At 46.7% G+C, this 20,047-nt stretch overlaps 1 pseudogene; it reads left to right on the forward strand.

Annotated features, from left to right (window-relative positions):
• The first annotated feature begins 6,063 nt into the window (after nt 1-6,063).
• The window catches only part of LOC138091205 (kinesin-like protein KIF11), a 133,290-nt pseudogene continuing 119,306 nt past the window's right edge, over nt 6,064-20,047 (forward strand).

Consider the following 20,047-nt stretch of genomic DNA (forward strand, 5'->3'; position numbering starts at 1 on the left):
ACAGGTAACTGCAAACACTGAACAAGATAGGACAGCCGAGACTCCAAAAGTATTTTGTTAGGCTTTTATGATGCTTTCAAAGTGAATTAATTGCCCATATTTTAAAAGTTAGGAGATGTTGTGTAAAGGTCTGGCTCTCCACCTTCTCTTGCAGGAATGTGAGGTCGCAGTCCGGTGAGGAACAGTCCGGCTCTTTCTCGGGATGTGGACTCTTCCGTTCTCCATAGTCTCCGTCTCTCATTTCTGCCTCCTCAATTCTGAGGCTAGTGACCTTTATCATCATTATTCGAGTTGCTACATTTCTTCCAATAGAGGAGCTGACATATGTCTTTATCAAGCACACGCACATTTATAGATTAACTGTCAACATATTTTTTAACTGCGTGATTTTGCAGCAACTTCCAGCTCGGCCTGAAAAGCTGGAGGCCTATCTCTGCATCCCCCTCTCCCTAGGGGGACAGTTGGGGGAGGTGTAGCGGGACTGCTCGAGATTGGACACGTCCTCAGCAGCCCACCCAGGCCTGTTTCCAGTTCTCTAATTCACATTACCTCTACCCCCAAGCCTGTTAAAGACACTGAGTTTGCAACTCTGGCTCCAGCTGAAGAGATAATTAATCCTGTGTGTGTTCACAGGAGGCAGAGAGGCTGCAGGGCTGGTGCTGGGGCAGTTTCAGGTACAGACTAAGGCCAGACCTTGCCCTGGAAAGGCTCTGGGTGGGGGGCGGTCATGAGCTCGGGCCACAGGTGGGGAAGCACATGCGTCCTGTACCAGCCTCCAGCCGCTGGTGGCTACCTGCCAGGCTGGAATTTAAGCGACAGCCCTCGACTGGCCCTCAGCTGGCCCTTGAGTGTCCCTGGAATCCCCACAATGTCACTGGCTCAGATTGCAAGCTGCCAGCTCGTGGCAACACCTGCTGAACAGCCACATCAGGCTGGGCCCCAGAAGTGCTCTGTCCCCAGCAGCGGGGCGAGGGGAAGGCCTGGGAAACAGACAGCAGCAATCAGAGGCCACCTCCGGCCCAGGGACCCCATTGCCTCCCGAGCAGTTACATTTGATCCCCTCCTCCTGTTGGAGAGTTCTCACTGCTGTCAGTTGGCAACAACTGCTGTGCCTGCAACTCAATCCAGAAAAATCCCCTGGATTCCTGGGACCCGCTTCTCAGACGAGGTTTCCTCATGGTGGTGGCAGAGGAGGAACCATTCCTGACCCTGGGAGATTACAAATTAAAGTTTAAAATTACTGCTAGTTTTAGCTACAAAAAGCCAAGACTCAGAATTAACTTTGGGTTTTGGAACCAGTTACGCAGATGTTGAAGAGGCAGTACTGGGATTTCATTAATGAACGCTGGACTGAAAAACCAGAAAAATCACACAGAAATTTTTTCTTTTCCTCTGCCTTCTGCTGGCTCTGGCTGCAGAAGCTTCCAGAACATTCTGCTCCAGTCATTCTCAGTGGAGGAGAGGTGCCCTGGGGGAGGGCGAGTAGGTCACAGGTATCACAATGGTGCTCAGCGATCACCGGTCATTTTCATTTCCTCTCTGAGAGAGACTCTGCCCAGAACTTGTCCTTTTCAGACTCCCTCACTTGTGATTCAGTGAGGCTCTATCCTCAGCAGCAGGATTTCTGTTCAATCAAACATAGCCTATAAAAAGTGTTTCCAAGTCTGGGGGAAGTTGACCAGTCACCGGCCTGGTGGATCATGCCCACAAAGCCTCTTACTGCCCATCCTTATCCCTCCTCCCCCAGTCTCCCATCTCTGTAAATGGCACCACCATCTGCCCAAGAGCCAAAAACCTCAGTCATCCTTGACTCTCCTTCCCGCCCCTCTCACTTGTAATCCATCAGCAAGCCCTTCTGGTCCAACCTTCAAAACAGAACCTGCTCCATCCCCCCCTCTCCTCCTGTAGCGCCCCTATCACCTCCCACTGGGGCAGCTGGTCTACCTCATTCCAATCCTGTCCTGGGGTCCCTTTCCAACCTCAGCCAGAGTGAGCCTTTGAAAACACAAAGCAGATATTATTCACCTGCTGAGAAAGTGTCAGTGGCTTTTAAATGCTCTTGGGAAGGAATCTGAACCCTCTTGCATGGCCCAGCAGGCCTTGCCTGAAGCCTCCTTTGCTGATGGGCCTGCCCTGTCTCAGCCCTCACTCCCTTGCCTCCAGGGGTGTGAATGTGGGGAGGAGGGATTGGCCAGGCCTGAGTCACAGAGTTAGTACATGCTTTTTCCCCATATATTGGAGTGCTGTCATTTAAGGACATTCTCAAAAGCGAACAGTTTGGAGGGGGTGCGGGTTTTTAATCTATTTTTGGAGGGGGGCACTTGAAGTTGGCAATCTAAGAGGACCTCTAAAAGGAAACATCTCTACCTCGTATGAACACTTGGGAAAGTGAGTCATGATGAAACAATGCAGAATATACTAGGGCTTGGGGTCTGACTGTCTCCTTAACCTTGGACACCAGAGCCACCACTGTATGGTGCCCGTATAAGTGTGGCCTCAACGTTAATAGCCTGTGACTCACACTTGAGAAATTTCTATTTTGCCCCATCTCCATCCTGCTGATTAGGTCAAGGAGAAGGTGTCAGTGAGGAGCGCCTTCATCTCCAGTGATCCCTCTCTTTTTCTCACTCTCATAAATAAAGCCCTATCAGCTATCATGGGAGGCAGGAACTTGCTGAAGATTAATAACTGTTCTCATTGTACTTGGTTTTACAACAAACTTCTCCTTATTTCAGTGAATATTGGCTTCCTCTTCACAGTCTGGATATAAAATTCATTTTAAAACAAAATTCCTTGAGCATAAAAATACAAGTCCAGAAAAGTCTAAATAATAGAGGTGGCACCTGGTTATTCCAAAACCAGTGCAATTGTGAAGCTCCTATACTTTTGCTGCCTGATGTGAAGAACTGACTCATTGGAAGGCACCCTGATGCTGGGAAAGATCGAAGGCAGGAGGAGAAGGGGACGACAGAGGATGAGATGGTTGGATGGTATATCCGACTCGATGGATATAAGTTTGAGCAAGCTCCGGGGGTTGGTGATGGACAACAGGGAGGCCTGGTGTGCTGTAGTCCCTGTGGTCACAAAGAGTCAGACCCGACTGAGCAACTGAACTGGACTGAGTGTACTTGTGTGTGCCTGGCTGATGGTGGGGAACCTGGAGCCACACTTGTTGTTCCTCGAGGCAAGAGCTATGAATCATTCTGTGTCTTAGAGTCTGGCCCCCAAAGATTCGCCTGGATTGGATTACGCCAGTAATGCCTGTTCCACAGGTGTCCCTGGAAGAGTCCACCATTGACACAGCTTCCCTGCCAAAGGATGGAAGGTCTGGATCCTCCCCGAGTTTCTCTCTCATCAGGGTAAGACAATTTCATCCATTCCTCCCTCCCATCCATACCTCCCTCAGTTAGGACGCAGGAGGAGAACTTTTTCCTGCTGTGCCCCAACCAGCCCCAAGTTAGAAGGCTGGGGGATGGCTGTTCACCATCCCTGGGACTGGAAGGAAGCCTGGGGTGACCTTGGTCTAGAAGCCTTCAGCTCAGAGGGCCACCAGAACTGCAGCTTGGATGAGCAGAAAGCAGTAATGACATTTTCTCCAGACCTCCACCTCCACATGCCAGCCTTACCTGCCTGTGAGAAAACAAAATATTTTGGGGGTGATAATCATTGATCTGGTCCTGTTTAAAGATTCAGGAGGTCTATAGCCTGTGTTCCCCACTTCCTAGAAGGAACTTGGCCACCTTCAAAGTGCCGTTCAGCTGCTAGAGAAAAAGTCCCAGCTCTATCGGAACAGGAAAGGTTCCCAAGCACTGGCCTAAGAGGCGGGCTACCGGACACCACAGATGAGAGGGGCTCGAAGACACATCTCCTTGAACTCGTCTTCAGAAACTCTTACCTGAGGTCCAGAGATGCGTGTGCACATTCTCAGCAACATTACTCATAATAGTGAAAGGTAACCTTTCATACAGAAACAGCTCAGTATCAATGAAACCAGGAGACTGTTGAAACAGTACAGTGATTAGGAACATGGGCTCTGGGTTCAAATCTTGGCTCTGCCACTCCAGTAAATACTTATGTACGTTCATATACCTATACTGGGCTTCTCTGGTGGCTCAGACAGCAAAGAATCTGCCTGCAATGAAGGAGACCTGGGTTTGAACCCTGGGTCGAGAAGATCCCCTGGAGAAGGGAATGGCTATCCACTCCAATATTCTTGCCTGGCGAATTCCATGGACAGAGTTGCCTGGCAAGGTGCAGTCCATGTCTCAAAGAGTCAGACATGACTGAGCAACTAACACTTTTCACTTTCATGCTTATGTACAAATACACAGACATACACACACACAGATTTTTCCAGCCATCCACAATTTCTCTTATTCTGCTGTGTCCATATCATACCCATAGCTCTTGTTCTTAGACTAGCATATTCTTTTGGTTTCCATTAAGAGTCCCCGATGCAAAATGATAACCCAGGCCTACGATCTGGCCTGTTTTGACCACAGATTCTCCAACAAGCATTTATGGATCCCAAGAGAGAAATTCTTGTGTTCAACCGCCATCCTTGTGCTTCAGGTAAAAATTCTAGGAGATGCTCTCTTTCTCTGCACCTTGATCCCCCAAACCCACGGCCAGCCTGGCTCCTTCGCATCATCTGGGGTCTGCACACCATCGTCACCTCTCTGATTGAGAGCCTGTCTTCCTCCGTAGTTTCTCTGCTTCAGTCCTCACCGCTGACTGTTCTTCCTCCACATGAGGACAGAGGGGTCTTTCTGGAACCTAAGACAGGCATGTCCGTCCTCTGTTTAAGCCCCCCAACCCATGCCTCTTTCCTTAGAGTGAAACGCAAACCTCACTGCAGCGCACGGAGCCCCAAGTACCATGGCCCTGCTGCCCTTTCTCTCGTGTGCACTTCGAAAGTTCAGCCTGGAAACAAAGCTCCCACCACAGTTTATGGAAACAGCCCCCACCCATGACCCCATGTGGCCCATACTAAATGCCACCACATTGTTAAATGCCAAGTTGTTGATGTAAGCCCTGGAATTTGACTGCTTCCTAGCTGCAAATTCTTTTTGAGAGCTGCCTGGGAAACATCTATATGCATGATCATTAATACATTTTTGTTATACGAGGAGCACCTTGGTTTCATACAAATCACCTACTCTTGGGAGCTGGAAGGCTGAGTCATGGTTTCAATACTGAATCTTAAAAGGCCACAGATTTGCAATTGTATCATCACCACAATTTAAGAATTCATTGACAAGTCTTACCTAGAAAATCTTTATATTTTCTGCCAGCAACAGTATTCCAAACTCAGTTATCCTTTGAAAGTGGACAGAGGCCACAGCCTCACCCTCACCTGATCAGTGGCTGGAACTTCTTACCACACACGAGAGCCTGCAGGAGCTATCGTCTCCAATCTCATGTTCAACTCCCTTCCTAGATTCATTATGCTCTAGCCACACCTGCCTTCTTAGTTCTGCCTCAGGCCCTTTGCACATGCAAAGACAGTGCCTGCAAGAATCACTGAACTCCTAATCCAGTATCTTCAACTGTGGAGAGCAGACAAATAGGAGATGGAGGGGGTTGCGATCTCTTGCTTCTCAGGATATTGTGTTTTGTTGTTTGAATTGTTTCCCCTTGCCACCATAGTTACAGATAATAAAAAAAAAAATCAGGTGGATATTTACACAAAGGCAGCCCAATGCCAGCCCTCAGATAATGATTTATATTAACACCTTCTGGCATGAACAATGAGAATTTCTTTGAACAGTTGAAGCTGTAGTGGAGCAAAGATTTAACTCTGCTAAAATCAAAAGAAAAATATTTGCAATTTTCTTGGTCAATAGACTGGCAGAAAACTCTTTGGAGACCACTTCTGTAGACAGAATTTCTCCTTCCGGGCCCTGCTGGCAATATTGGTGGTAGCCCAAGACCCAAGTCAGATCATCAGGCTGTCTCCAAACCATCCAATCAATGCAACAGACAAATCATTCCCCAGAGAAAAAAGGAGGACGCCCGACCTGGAGGAGAAGACTTTTCTGGTCATCTCCTTTCACAGGTACCATGGAGGATGCGGAAGTGATCGGATGCAGCCCCAGCTTTCAGGTAGCAGGTAATTCAGGGCAGGAGGATTCTGGGAGAGCACAGCCAGGAAAGGCATCTGCTTTGGGCTGGATGACTCTCTCAGTCCTTGTTCTGCCGTTCACCAGTTCTGTCCCCCATTAACAAGCCAGTTTCTTCAAGTACGAAACAGGGAGACATGGCTATTATAAGAACTGAAGCCAATGGGGATGTGTATGAAGGCCTCCTGTCAACAGGTCCCATAACAAAAATTCGTGCTAGTTTTAAATTCCAGGGACAGCAACAGCCACCTAAGGGGTTTCCCTCTTTCTCCCCAACCTCTGCCCCAACCCTCCATCCTCTCCAGGGCAGCCAGCAGGCTCTTTCTAAAACTCAAATCCAAGCATATAACTGAGTAGGGCCTGGACGAGCTGAGACCAGAGAGGCATCCAGGGCACAGGTTTGAAGGGGCACCCACTCCAGGAGGACAGGTGTAAGGCACTCAGCTCACCTTAGTCCAGCCCTGTCACTTGCCTGCTCAGGTTAAAAATGGGTGTTATTAGACTATTATTCTTCATTTCATGAGTTTCTTAAATCATATGTGATGGCTGAAACAAAAATAATCACATCATGTGATGTACTGCTCATAAAAAACACTTCAGACACTTGTATTTTTTTTTCAATACAATCTTTTTATTGAAGTAGTATGTGAATACAGGTTTATTTGTATTTATTTCTTGGCCACACAGTGAGGATGTGGGATCTTAGTTCCCTGACCAGGGATTAAACCTGAGGCCCCTGCAGTGGAAGTGCATAGTCTTAACCTCTGGACCACCAGGGAAGTCCCAACAATTGTACTTTTAAAGTGTGAAAGATAAAGGGAAGGCTTCTTACTTACCTTGCAGTGTTAAAACGTTGATAGCAGCATGTTAAGTCGTGTACATGCATACTATAATACGTAAGCAATCACTGAGAAAAATATACAACAAAATACTGTATTATAAATAAATCAAAATGAAAATTTAAAAACATTTTAAAAAGGCTCAGGAAGCCAAGAAAAGAGAAAGAGAGGGAACAAATTGAAAATAAAAATTTTAATGGCAGACTTTAGTCCTAACCCATCAATAATTAAAGTGCCAATGGCCTAAATATATCAATCAAAAGAGGACCAGAGTGGATTTAAAAATATCACTCAAATTGCATGCAGTGTGCAAGAAACTCACTTTGAAACTAATATAGGTAGGCTACAAGTAAAAGAATGAATAAACTGTGATGTAAACATTACTTTAATAAGAGCAGGAGTTGTTATATTGGTAATCGATTAAGTAGACATCAGGCAAAGAAAATTACTAGAGATGACAAGGGGCATTGTATAACGATGAGATCAGCCACCTAGAAGACGTAGTAATCCTAAATGTGTGTGCGCCAAACAACAGAGCTTCAAATTACAGAAAGCCAAAACTGATGACACCGAGACGGATAAATCCATAAGCATAGCTGGAGACCTCAACGTCTAACACATCAGTATTTGACACCCTCTATCAGTAATTTCCATATCCAGCAGACAGAAAATCAGTGAAGATATAGTTAAACTGAACAGCACCATCAATCAGCTGGACCTAATTGACATTTATAGACTACTTCATCCAACAACAGAATATACATCTTCCCAAGCCCACATGGAACATTTACCAAGGGAGGCCATATCCTGATTCATAAAGCAAATCTTAACACATTTAAAAGAATTCAAATCACTAATAGTATATTTTCTCATCATAATGGAGTCAAACTAGAAATGGAAATCGATAACAAAGACAACAGGAAAATCTTCAAACATATGAATATTAGACAGTGCCCTTCTATATAGCCATGAGTCAAAGTGGAGGTCTCAAAAGAAAAATTTAAAAACACATAGAATTGAACGAGGATGAAAATACAACATATCAAAATTTGTGAGAGGTGGCTAAAATCATACTGAGAGGAATTTAGAGTACTAAATGCTTACATTAAGGAAAGAGCTCAAATTAGTAATCTAAGTTATTACTTCAAGAAACTAGATAAAGATGAGCAAAGTAAACCCAAAGTGAGCAGAAGGAAGAAAATAGTAAAGAGCAGGATTCAATGAAGTGGAAGATAAAGGCAATAGGGGGAAAATAGCAATGAAAAAAGAACAGCTTCTTTGAAAATATCAATAAAATCGATAAACTTCTAGGAAGACTGACAAAAAAGAGAGAAGAAATAGCTCATTAACTCCAGGAATAAAACAGTATCACTACAGATCATCTAGCCATCAATGGGATAATAAGGGGAAGTGATAAACAACTTAATGCTCATGAATTTTATACTTTACAGAAATGGACCAATTATTCAAAAACCACAAACGACCAGACTCAATCAAGATGGAATAGGTAACTTGAATAGTCCTAAAACTATTTATGAAATTGCTTTTGTAATTAAAAAGCTACTGAAAAAGAAATCTCCAGATTGTTTCACTAAAGAATTTTATCTAACATTAAAAAAAAAAAAAATTTAACACCAACTTTACACAATCTCTTCCAGAAAATGGAAGAAGAAACACTTATCAGCTCATTTTATTACCTTGATGCCCAAGTCAGACAGAAGCAATACAGAAATAGAAAACTACAGGCCAATATCTTTCATGAATTTAAACACAGACTTCTCAAATATATTAGCAAATTAAATACAACAGTGTGTAAAGAGAATTTTATAATATGAGCAAGTGGGATTTTTTTTTCCTCAGGTATGCAAGACTGGTTCAACGGTTGGGAAAAAAAAAATCAATATCATCCCCCAAAAATCATTTTAGTTGAAGAAAAAGCATCTGTTCATGATAAATGTACCCAGAAACCAGGAAAAGAGGGTAACTTTCTCACAAAGAACATCATTAAAAACTCCTTCACATGCGAGGGTCCAACATGCCTCCAGCCAAGCCTTTCTCCTTTCCATCCCACCTTGCGCTGCTAATGAGGATGCTAAATTACACACCTGGACAGACTGTTGTGATGAGCTCTATCCTCCACATGTGGGACAAGCAAAGCTGGGAGAACCTCTCTCACCAGATGAGTGGTCTTCATTCTCCTCCCCACCCCATTTCTATGTAGAATGAATGGTTTCAATTTAAGTAAAACCCTCCAGTGACTCTGTGGCTTCCCTGTTAGCTCAGCGTAAAGAATCCTCCAGAAATGCAGGAGATCCCATTTGGATTTCCTGGGTTGGTAAGATCCCCTGGAGAAGGGACAGGCTACCCACTCCAGTATTCTTGGGCTTCCCCGGTGGCTCAGATGGTAAAGAATCTGCCTGCAATGTGGGAGACCTGGGTTCGATTCCTGGGTTGGGAAGATCCCCTGAAGGAGGGTGTGGCAACTCACTCCAGTCTTCTTGCCTGGAGAATCCCCATGGACAGAGGAACCTGGCGGGCTACAGTCCATGGAGTTGCGAAGAGTCGGACACGACTGAGTGACTAAGCGCGCACACACACACAGGCTCTACTGTAATGGGGAGTGGAGATGCAGCAAGAAACCCCCATCGCTACTAACTACAAGAAGAGAGCAACTCTTCCTGCTCCCGGGAGAGGCGCGGGCCGTCCTCCAGGGGAAGCCCATCCTCCCTGCTTCGCTGGTGCCCAGAGAACCCGCTTGAGAGCATCCTTCCTTCTCTGCCCCAAAGGAAGCGAGAGCGACCCTGCGGGAAAGGGGCAGCAGATAGATGGAGAGGCGCGCGGGCAGGGGCCCGGACATGCACAGACGGGCAAATACCCAGATTCAAGCGGAAGCTAAATGTAATGACTTGGTTAATTAAATATTGACTTTTAACTCAAAAAGTGATTAAAACAAGTTGCAGGAAAGGCTGCCGAGAGAGAGGAGAGGGGGCAGGGAATATTCAGAACTCTCAGGAAGGTGGAGGAGGAGAAAAGGGATTGTCAAAATGGGCTTGTCCTACCGTGTGCTTCCCAGGTGGCGCTGGTGGTAAAGAATGCTTGCCAGTGCAGGAGACGTAAAAGACAAAGGTCCAGTCCCTGAGCTGGGAAGATCCCAGGAGGAGGACATGGCAAGCCACTCCAGTATTCTTGCCTGGAGAATCCCAGGGACAGAGAAGCCTGGTGGGCTGCAGTCCATGGGGTCGCAAAGAGTCGGACACGACTGAAGCAACTTAACACACACTTACTGTATGCAGGGGGTATGGTCTTCAGCCTCCTGGTAGATAGGAAATTGCAGACAGAGGTCATTGGGCAAAACTAGGATTTGTGGCTATCTGCTTACTTTTAGATAACATCTTTTTTCCCAGTTGCCCTCCAAGTATACCAGGAGCTTTGGGCCCCCAGGAATTAAATTGTTTCTCTGAATGTTCCTGGAACGTAACGCGGTACTTGGCAAGAGAGCGCGCTCTATAAACATTTGCAGAGTGAATGGATGAACTGCTGAACAAACAATGGCAGTGAGTGTGCAAGAGCAAGCGTGCACATGTGCAAGTGTAAGTGCACGTGTGTGTCCGCTGCAGGCAGATGCTGTGGATCAGGCCTCAGGTCAGGACCTAACTCACCAGCTCAGACACTCGCAGGATCAGAGGATCTGCAGAGTGTCCTCTGGTCATGTTCTTCCCCGTAGCTCACTTCCCAGTTCTCTCAGTCCAAGGCCTCGGCCTAAGTTTCCCAGGTTCCCTGAAGGCAGGTGGGGACTCCTGGCCCCATTCGGGAGCGCAGGTTCCTCCTGGGAAACACGAGGGGCCTCAGGGGCTCAGATGCCCCCCAGCCTGGGAAGTCACTCAGCCACAACTGGGAGGGGGCTCAGGATAATTCTCAGAACCTCCCACCTCCTGATTCTGTGGCCTCTCCCACGTCTAACCCCACCATCCGGGACAGGATTTCTCCTCTGTGTCCCTCCTCACCCTGACGTCATCTCTCTCAGTGATCCTCCTGGTCCTGGCTGGTTCAGTTCAGTCGCTCAGTCGTGTCTGACTCTTTGCGACCCCATGAATCGCAGCACGCCAGGCCTCCCTTTCCATCACCATCTCCCGGAGTTCACTCTGACTCACGTCCATCGAGTCCGTGATGCCATCCAGCCATCTCATCCTCGGTTGTCCCCTTCTCCTCCTGCCCCCAATCCCTCCCAGCATCAGAGTTTTTTTCCAATGAGTCAACTCTTCACATGAGGTGGCCAAAGTACTGAAGCTTCAGCTTCAGCATCAGTCCTTCCAAAGAAATCCCAGGGTTGATCTCCTTCAGAATGGACTGGTTGGATCTCCTTGCAGTCCAAGGGACTCTCGAGAGTCTTCTCCAACACCACAGTTCAAAAGCATCAATTCGAGGGGACCTTTCTCTCGGTACCCGCAAACCTGTTTTCCTCCTCAGACCAGTTCCCTTTGTGCAAAATGCCCATCTGTATCTATCTGGCTGACCCTTAATGCTCTATTTCCTGGACTCCTATGCAACAATTTAAAAAAAATCATTCTTATTATTTTTTTTTAATCTCTATCAAGAGCTGAAAGATCCCTGGGCCATTTTAGCTTGAGCACTTTTCGGCCGAGTTTAGGTTGCAGCAAAGGGATTTTATGAAGGTTGTAAAAGTCAGTCTTTCGTCAAGTCAAACAAATTGGCATATGCAACAGAAAGGTTAAAAGTAGGAAAAATGGTTGCAGCCTGGCAGAGTAGCTCAGGGGAGGGCAGGCATAGAGCTGGCACAAGGGGGCTGTAACAGGTGCTTTTCAAGAGGAAAAGATGCTACAGGAGTCACCTTCAGAGCTGGATTCAAACTCCTCTGCTCCTGGAGTGGGGACTGGGCACGTGTTTTAAAATAGAAATGCCAGTATCATCTACAACAAACTCATGTTAATTCTGCCCGAGTTTTCATTTAGACATAAACTGTCTCGTATGTAGGACTGTAATTACATTAGGGGAAAAAAATCTGTTTATATGTCTTGAGAAATTATGATAATGAAAAATAACAGCATAACCCCCCATTAAGTCAGAAGAAAGATAATTGTATTTCATGCTGCCTCCCTGAGCTGTGCGTTGACATAGAGATGGAATTATTTCGGCAAAATAGGGCTCCTCTTTGCAAAGAGGTACCCATTTTCCCCCTTAATTACACCTAACTGAATAGTCTGATTTATACTAATACCCAGTGCCTAACAGTGCTTCTTCATGAAGGGAGGATTAGATTGGGAGATGGAAGAATTATAAACTGGCTTCACTAGTCATCCATGTACTATTTTATGTATGACCTCAGAGAGTGATGGTGATTACTCTAAACTCTCACCATCATGAGTTAAGACACTGCTCTGAGATCATAGATAATAAAGCAAGCAAACAGCCACCTTTATCTACCAGTAATTCTCTTTTGGATAAGCAGATGAGGAAGATTAAACATGTGGACTTCACTGTGTGATGAAGCAGACACACAAGCATCAGTGCACAGGTAATTGTATGTTACCGGGCTTCTCTGGTGGCTCAGGGGTAAAGAAGCCACCTGCCAATGCAGGAGACCTGGGTCTGATCCCTGGGTTGGAAGATCCTCTGGAAAGGGAAATTGCAACCCATTCCAGTATTCTTGCCTGGAAAATTCAGTGGGCAGAGAAGTCTGGCAGGCTACCGTCCATGGGGTCTCAAAATAGCCAGACACAACTTAGTGACTAAACAGCAACAGTGGCAAAATATTGTGTATTATAACAAGTCATGTCGGGCTTCCTATAGCTCAGTTGGTAAAGAATCTGCCTGCGATGCAGGAGACCCGAGTTCGACCCAGGTCTGGAAGATCCCCTGGAGAAGGAAATGGCAACCCACCCCAGGATTCTTGCCTGGAGAATCCCCTAGATAGAGGAGCCTGGCGGGCTGCAGTCCATGGGGTTGCAAGAGTCGGACACAAGTTAGCGACTAAACCACCACCACCATAATGAGTAATACCCTGGGCTGCTCAGCTACAAATCTCTATGGGCAAAGTACAGCCTGGGGGCCTGGTGGGTAATAGGTTTCTGAAGGGTTTGAAAAGCAGGTTCCATTGGACAATAAGTGCAATTCGATTTGGGTCTCCCTCTGTGACAGCATGTCTTGTTTCACAATCACTTTCCAGAAAATTTACTGAATGAGCTGATTAACGTGATTGCTGATTTAATAAAAGCAGAGCAAAGCAGCCCCAGGGCTGAAATTCTAATTAACCTGACTCTGCAAACCACCATCCCATCTCCAGGCCTCAGTTTCCTTGAATCCTTCTGGAACTCTGAGTCCTCTGTCTTTCTCTTCTCCTTTCAAAGGCTCACGTGACTACATTGGTTCCACCTGAATAACCTGGGAAAAATCTCATTATATTCCCAGGTTCCAGGGGTTAGAGCATGAGCGTCCTTGGGGGGGCAATTATTTTGCTTATTTCCACATGTGGATGCATATGGAAGGGTTTCCCAGGTGGCTCAGTAGTAAAGAATCTGCCTGCCAATGCAGGAGACGTGGGTTCGATCCCTGAGTTGGGAAGATCTTCTGGAGAAAGGAATGGCAACCCACTCCAATATTCTTGCCTGGGAAATCCCATGGACAGAGAAGTCTGGCAGGCTGCAGTCCATGGGGTCGCAAAAGAGCTGGAGATGGCAACTAAACAACAAATGCCTGTAGAAAGTGCATTTCAGACAGGGAACGGTAGAGGCAAAGGCTGTGAAACACTAACGAACTTAATTTGTTCAGGAGTTTAAGGGACTATCATAGCCAGGCAGTTGAACTTGAAGAGGGCGGGTGGTGAGGTCAGAGACAGTGAGTTCCAGATCAAAGAGAGATTTGCAGACAGTAGGAACGTGTTTGGGGTGTGTTTCACGTGCCAGTGAAACTCACTGGAACACTTTGAGCAGGGGTGTAAACATATCTAACGATTTTTAAGATGACGGGCTTCTGTGTGGCACAAAACAAGGATGAAGTGAGAAGGCCACGGTCACGGACCATAGTGACTTGGAGCAGGATGGTGGCACTGGAGGTCATGAGAAGCTGTCAGAGTCTGGATAGCTTTAAATGATTAAAAAAAAAAAAAAGACAAGCAGAATTTTCTGATGATATTAAAGATTTTTGGATTCTCTTCTAGCTAACAGAAGCAGTGGTTTTGGAAAACTTTCTCTCTCCTCCAAGATGCCTCATAACCCTCCAACTAAAGGCAGCTGGAGTAAAAAAAAAAAAAAAAAAGTGAAGCAACCCACATGCCTTCGCAAACACCTCCTGACCAGTCCACCCCCGCCCTCGGTTCTCCACAGCCCTTGCCACACGGATGCAGACGTACACAATGATGGATAAAAACTCGATTTATCCATAATCGAAAGAGAGAAAGAGGGGAAAAAAAAGGACACCTAGCAGATGTAGAACCATTTTGCTGGAATTTGAAGTAATATTAATAGTAACACAGAAAGGATGTCTTCAGCATAGGATGTGTGAAAAATGCTGCTCTGAAATTGAGGGCTTGGGGGGTAATTTTGTGCTTTGCCAGCATCCTGGGCAGCACGCACAGCCCTAAAGTTCACTGACGAATCTCTGCCTCCTCCTTCCATGCACCCCGAGACCACACCAGGCAGCCTTGGGCTCTGGCTTTGTTTAGCTGCGCAGGGTCTGACTGCCTGGGACTCACGCAATAGAGATGAATGAAAAATGAGGCTGTAATTACTTTCAAAAGACACACAGCCTGGGTTTGCCTTGTGATTAAGTTGCTAGACCTTGGAAACAGCACTGGCGTCAAGGGCATGCAACCCGCATTTGGAAGGGTCCCTGTTAGGAATTTTAAAAGAGTTAAACCAAACAGTCATTGAACAAGGGTCCCCATGTCTTCATTTTGTGCTGGGAAACAGTCTTTCTCATTTTTATTACAGTTGCTCAAACCCTCTCTCAAAAAACTTTCAGAGGGGAAGGGTGACCTGGGGGACATTCCTGGGACTATGGTATGGAAGGGTTTTGGGTTCCCATGGCAGCTCCTGGATGGTTGAGGATGATGGCCCTGGGGTCATGAGTGAGGCCTCAGCAGAATGAGACTGTAGGGCAAGCCAACCTTGGAGGTCCATCCCCACAGGAGGGAGGCATTTTACTCAAGTATAGACAAAATTGGGGGCACTGAACAGAAACTGCTCCAGCTCCAAACTTATCAACAGAGCAGCCAGGGCTTAGTGAGACCCTGATCAAACCCATCCTGAAGCAGAAGAAATGGATAAGAGAGGAAGAAATGAATGAGGAGCATCTAGGCCAGACTCTAATGATGTTCCCTCTTTAGTCAGGCTCAGATCCTGAAATCATAACTTGGTTCCCAGGACATAACCTGAGCACTGGTAAGACTTGTGTGGTTTAGCCAAGACAATGGTGGCTTGTGAATTCCACTGAGTGGGACCCTCCACTGGCACACCCAGTGATCAAACACTTGGGAAGCTTGTGTTTCTTAAAACCTGAGATGGGGCAAACCTTGTTCCTTGGAAGGTGGCAGGTTCAGCTACGTTTGGGGCCCAATGCCAGATAAAAATGCAAAATCCTGTGTCTAAACATTCTAAGACTTTCAAGACAGTAATAGTAGAGTATTAAACTAAGTAAGGGCTGAAGAATTGATGCTTTTGAACTGTGGTGTTGGAGAAGACTCTTGAGCATCCCTTGGACTGCAAGGAGGTCCAACCAGTCCATCCTAAAGGAGATCAGTCCTGAGTGTTCTTTGGAAGGACTGATGCTAAAGCTGAAACTCCAATACTTTGGCCACCTCATGCAAAGAGTTGACTCATTGGAAAAGACCCTGATCCTGGGAGGGATTGGGGGCAGGAGAAGGGGATGACAGAGGATGAGATGGCTGGATGGCCCTACCAACTCGATGGACATGAGTTTGGGTGAACTCCAGGAGATGGTGATGGACAGGGAGGCCTGGCGTGCTGCAATTCATGGGGTCGCAAAGAGTTGGACACGACAGAGCAACTGAACTGAACTGAAGAGCCCCTCTGCATGTGGGACTCCGTGCAGCTGTGCAGGTAGTATGCCCATCCAGCTGGCCCTGGAGGATGAGCGTGGCATTTATAAATGTCTGGGTTCAGGTTCAAGGTTAGTGAAAAGGATATGCAAATGAGCTCCAGCTCAGGAGGTGCCCAGGTAGCACGTGACTGTGGCATAAAGGGACAGATTTCCCCGTGATTCTCACCCCCTCTGAGGATCCTGGAGAAAACCATGATCATCTTGGCAATGACTCCATTCTTGGAGTAAATATGATTCCTCCTGAGACTACTCTGTAGGCTCTAAGATTATCCTGTTGTTCAGTCACAAAGTTGTATCCCACCCTTTGCGACCCCATGAACTGCAGAATGCCAGGCTTCCCTGTCCTTCACTGTCTCCCAGAGTTTGCTCAGATTCATGTCCATTGAGTTGGTGGTGCATCCAACCATCTCAACCTCTGCTGCCCCCTTCTCCTCTTGCCCTCACAATCTTTCTGAGCATCAGGGGCTTTTCCAATGAGTCAACTCCTTGCATCAGGTGGCCAAAGTATTGAAGTTTCAGCTTCAGCATCAGTCCTTCCAATGAATATTCAAGGTTGATTACCTTTAGGATGGACTGGTTGGATCTCCTTGCAGTCCAAGGGATTCAAGAGTTTTCTCCAACACCACAATTTGAAAGCATCAATTTTTTGGCACTCAGCTTTCTTTATGGTCCAACTCTCACATCCATACATGACTACTGGAAAAACCATAGCCTTGACTAGATGGACCTTTGTTGGCAAAGTGGTATCTCTGCTTTTTAATATGCTGTCTAGCTTTGTCCTAGCTTTTCTTCCAAGGAGCAAGAGTCTTTTAATGTCATAACTTTACACACTGTCTACAATGATTTTGAAGCCCAAGAAAATAAAATCTGTCACCGTTTCCACATTTTCCCTGTGTATTTGCCATGAAGTGTTGGGACCAGATGCTACGATCTTCATTTTTAGAATGTTGAGTTTTAAGCCAGCTTTTTCACTCTCCTCTTTCATCCTCATCAAGAGGCTCATTAGTTCCTTTTCCCTTTCTGCCATTAGAGTAGTATCATCTGCATATCTGAAGTGATTGGTATTTCTTCCAGCAATCTTGATTCCAGGTTGTGAGTATACATATATGTACACACATTATATATATATACACTATATATACACACAATGGAATATTACTCAACCATAAGAGTATAAAATCTTGGCATTGCTACAATATCAGTGCCATTGCTATGACATAATTCCCTTGAGGAAATTATGCTACATGAATTAAGTCAGAAAGACAAATATCTTACGACTTCACTTATATGTGAAAGCTAAAAACCAAAACAAATGAACAAGCAAAACAAACAGCCTCATAGACACGGAGAGCAAACTGGTGGTTGCCCAAAGGGCGAGGAGTAGGGGAATGAGTGAACTGGATGAAGGGGATTAAGAGCTACAAACTTCCACTCATAGCATAAATAAGCCATGGGGACGCCATATACCGAATAAGGAATATAGTCAGCAAGTCTGCGTGGGGGCAGAGGGCTCCTAGACTTAACGACGGTGAGCAGTTTTAATGCACTTAAATGTTGAAGCTGAAACTCCCATACCTTGGCCACCTGATGCAAGGAATTGACTCATTTGGAAAGACCCCGATGCTGGGAAAGACTGAAGGTGGGAGAAGGGACGACAGAGGGTGAGATGGTTGGATGGCATCACTGACTCGATGGACATGAGTGTGAGTATTGGCTCTTCATTGCTTTGGGTGGGCTTTCCTCTAGTTGTGGGCAGCAGGGGCTGCTCTTTGTTGCAATGCGAGGGCTTCTCACTGTGGTGGGGGTCTCTTGTTGTGGAGCACGGGCTCCAGAGCAGGGGCTCAGTAGCTGGCAGCGCACTAGCTTGTCATTGTAGCTCACGGGCTCTAGAGCAGGGGCTCAGTAATTGTGGCGCACGGGCTTAGCTGTCCCATGGGATCTTCCTGGACCAGGGATCGAACCCATGTCCCCTGCATTGACAGGTGGATTCTCATCCACTGTGCCCCCAGGGAAGTCCTCCTCCATCTTTCTTAACACAGCTTATTAGGGCAGGACTTTGCCAATTTTATAATATTCATTGCTGTTTCTCCAATGACTGTCCCTTAGAAGAGTGCAACCATCATTGAATGGATCTGAAGAGGGTCCCTGTGTACAAACTCTGCTCTTGCCTTGTTGCCAGCTGTGTAACTTTGGATGAGTTACCACCTCCTCTGAGCCTCAGTTTCTTTTTCTGAATACAGAAACAAGGCCAACCCCAAGGTGAGTGAGTCAAATAACCCACAAGAGAGGAGAACACCTGTTCTCTTCAAGGGAGATGGCAGGCATCCTCTCCCTGTCTCCCTTTCTACCCACAGCCCCTGATTTAATTCAGGAGGATCATCAGCTCCTGCCTGGACAGGCTCAGGATTCTTTTCGACTCACTCCACCCCAGCCTGGCCCCAAAGATAAGGAGAAACGGGATGGGAAACAGGCTGGAATTATCGCCTGCCTTCCCAGCCAAGTGCTATGGGAATGTGTACATCCATTACCTCATTTCCCTTAAAAAGACCAGGTAACAACCAGATGGAGGGAGAGCTGAGCCTCTGCCTTTGTGTAAGTAACGAAGTGGGCACCAAGATCGAGGACAGGAAGGAAGGAAGGTTGGTTTACTCTGAATGAGCCTGGGAGATAAGACCCACTAGCGCAGCTATGCAAGCACATCCACAGCCATTGCCTTCTGGGGATGAAGTCACTTCAGTCATGTCCAATACTCTTTGTGACCCCATGGACTGTAGCCCGCTAGGTTCCTCTGTCCATGGAATTTTCCAGGCATGAATACTGGACTGGGTTGCCATGCCCTTCTCCAGGGGATCTTCCTGACCCAGGGATTGAACCCGTGTCTCTTGCGTCTCTCCTGCATTGGCAGGTGGGCTCTTAATCACTTCACCTGGGGATGAAGACACCTATAGATTATTCAGCAATGACCCTGGAGTTTCTAGGCAGCTTCTGGGATGGGGAGCGTGGAATCACCACCCCAACCCCTTTCCCCACTGCCCTCCAACCCCTCCTAGCAGGTGGATCCAGCGCACGTTTTAACTCCAATTTCAGCTTAATTGGCAGCTGCTGTTGCTGCCTGGGGACCCCTATCTTTTTACATGTTATTATAGATCAGTTGCCCACCGCTGCAATAAAGAACTCTCACTGGGTTGTCTAGAATTTCTAAATCAGTGCTGCAGAGAGGCTGGTGGATAAAACAGGCAGGCTCCCTGCCAAGGGTGATAAGTGCTTGACTCAAGCAGGTGACCCTGGGGTCCTTGCCTCCTGAGATCAGCCCCTCCCCAACAACATCTCAAGGAAGTAAGTGGCTTCCCTGCTATGAGACTGATGGAAGCACACACACCGTGGCTACCTGGCATCCCTTGGCATCCTTTAGTCTGGATGCTAACACACTCACCAGCTTTAACGACTTTCTGGTTCCCAACATGGTTCTTGCAATTATGGGGCCGAGAAGAGAGGGGCAGATGGTCGGATATTAGATCAGCGATCATCAAATTGGAGTACTCAGACCCCTGGGGGCACTCGGTGACTTTGTCAGGATTCACAGGCACAGACCATTTTAAGAGAATCAATATCCAGACCCCTCGCAACCGCCGTATGCTCTCTGTGGGTTCTTTTCCACATTCTCTTTTACAAACGCCCTTCTCCCCCTTTATAAAAGGAAGATTGATCGGTTGGGATTCCAGCAGAAAACAGATGGCACTCATATTGGCTAATTGGAGGAGAGCTTCACATAGGTACTATTTAAAACTTGTGAGCAGGGTGGAGGGGAATGACAAAGGCTATCGCGGGGCCCTGGCTATACCAGCAGGACCCTGGGTGGGGTGAAGTTGGGGAAGGTTTCTGGGACTTAAAGGCAGACAGGAGCTGTGACCTGGAGGGGATGCACCCAGCTGGGGCCACACCCTGTGGGGTCCAGTAGAATGAAGACCCGCCCTCGTACTTCCTCCTCTCCCCACCCATTCTCCCCACGCA

The sequence above is a fragment of the Capricornis sumatraensis genome, chromosome 15 (assembly GCF_032405125.1).
Source record: "Capricornis sumatraensis isolate serow.1 chromosome 15, serow.2, whole genome shotgun sequence".
NCBI lineage: Eukaryota > Metazoa > Chordata > Mammalia > Artiodactyla > Bovidae > Capricornis > Capricornis sumatraensis.